This window comes from Macaca nemestrina, chromosome X, assembly GCF_043159975.1.
Source record: "Macaca nemestrina isolate mMacNem1 chromosome X, mMacNem.hap1, whole genome shotgun sequence".
Taxonomy (NCBI): Eukaryota; Metazoa; Chordata; class Mammalia; order Primates; family Cercopithecidae; genus Macaca; species Macaca nemestrina.
Window position 1 is genome coordinate 138,033,083 of NC_092145.1, and position 2,215 is coordinate 138,035,297.

Sequence of the window (2,215 nt, forward strand, 5' to 3'; positions counted from 1 at the left end):
AGAAACCTTACGGTCTACAAAGCCTAAAGTATTTACTACCTAGCCTTTCATAGAAAAGGTTTGCTTTTCCCAGCCCTAAGTGATCCAGAAGATCTGTATGATTTTAGATTCCTGATCTGCTGGTGCTGATAATGGGGATGGGTACAAATGCCCCCTTGGAGCTAAGAGGAGGTGAAAATTCTAGAGCTTCCTGGCTTCCAGATAGCAGACACTTAGAGTCTCTTGATGCCAAGAAAGGAAGACACTTGGAGGGGCTCTGTGCAGATGAACATCTCCAGATTAGGAGTCTTATATTGGGAGGAACAAGCTATTTTATCTCCTAGTGACAGTTCTGGTTATTATGGTAATGGGAGAGGGCTAAATTGGGAAACATTGAGAAATACTGTAATTGAAGGCATTTTTTCCTGTAAGTTATGAATGTGACCTGGAAAGAGATCCCTTCAAATTGGAGAAGTTCAGAATGAGGTAGGCTGCATGACGTCAGTAAAATTTTCTAGGATTCTGTGAACCAAGCTTGTCTTTGAATTTTCTGCATTAACCCTAGAGCAAGAAGAATGTGTGGCTGCTGATAAAGGAACGCTAGATCAAGAAATAGGTAAAAGGAAAATTCTGGAAGGATTTAAATTCTGCAGTAAGAGATCTTGTTTTTATTATGTGGCCAGGAAAAATACAGATGGTTAGGGTTGGACACAGTCCATCTCAGAATCTCTCTCACTCACACACACACACACACACACACACACACACACCCAGAGTGAGAGAGAAGACAAGCAGACAACACTGGAGTTCAGCTGAGACCCACAGCTAGGATGGTGGCTAAGATACCAGTGTTTTATACAAAACTCTGTTACCTCATTCAACGCAGCCTATAGAGTAGATGGGGGCTCTGTAGTCTTTAATGGGGTGAGCAGAAAAACCTCTCTTGACAGGCACAGTGAGTCTCAGCTTTAAACTCTGTTGCATAGCTGTGAACTCCCCAGAGAAAAAGGCAACCAATGAAACTGCCCCGCAAAGAGCAATTAGCATTTCTGAGACAGAACTCAGAGCTTCCTCTGAGGCAGAGAGACCTAAGCACAAACAGCACCAAATACCATAAGCTCTCTGCAGAAAAACAAAGCAAAGGTATTCTTTTCATGTGTCAGGTTGGGGCTCTCAGGTCTGCATTGGCCTTTCACCATCGTGATCAGAAACATGAGTTGCTGCTGTAAAGGTCAGCAGCGTGCAGAGCTTGTTTCTACCCTGGTGAGGAGAGTTTTCCACGACCGAAGAATCTAATTGGTTGCTGATGACTCACAGATGCTGAAGTCCACAGGCAGAAGCACTTGATTGGCTGTCACTCTGTTTCAGCATTCCTGGCCATGCGGGTCTGTAATGAATGGTATAGAGGGAGCAAAAGCTATCATTTGGATCAATTAATGTGATGAGGAGGGGTAAGGGGGAGCTATCTTCTCCCACACACCTAACCTAATAGCTATTTCTGCTGCTTCATTTCATCACTGCTGCATTAGAGGATGCCTTTAAGAAAAGTAGTTCAGTAGATAGGAAACTTTTGAATGCTACGTAAATGTCAACTGTTTTTATTGTTTTTCCTCTGCTTACATCAGTGAGGTGAGGGTTACAAGCAGCAGGACAAATACAGAAACAGTCGTGACGAAAACTCAAGGATGACTCTGGCCAACAGAAAGGCTGGGGGATACGAAATTGAGCCTCTGGGACCCAGTTCTAATCTTAGCCTGGTTTTGACGCTTGTCTCAGAAACCTGCAAGAGTCATCTACAAGATAGATTTTCTTGTTTTTTCTCTCTTATCTCAGTGCTGTTAATTTCCACAGGACTTTGAAGCTGGGGCTCTCAGACCACACAGTGGAATCTTTCATACATACACTGCGTTTCAAATGCTTAATTGCTAGATCATAAGATAATTAGCGTGAGTATAGGGCTCAACATGCAATATTCATTTCGTACTCATGGCAACATGCAAGTAAATGCTATTATCCATATATATGATGAAGAGACTGAAAATCAGAATGGCTAGGAAAGTTGCACAAAGTTTTTGGGAAGGTAGGACAACCCATGGGGACCCCAGCACCTGCCTACTGATGGTGGAAAACAAGAAAGCAATAACCCCCAATGGTCAGAGAGTCTAGCACTCAGAGTTCTGATTTATGGACCCTTGAGTCTAGACTTCTTTACTAAACACTTATGGAGCCTTCTGTG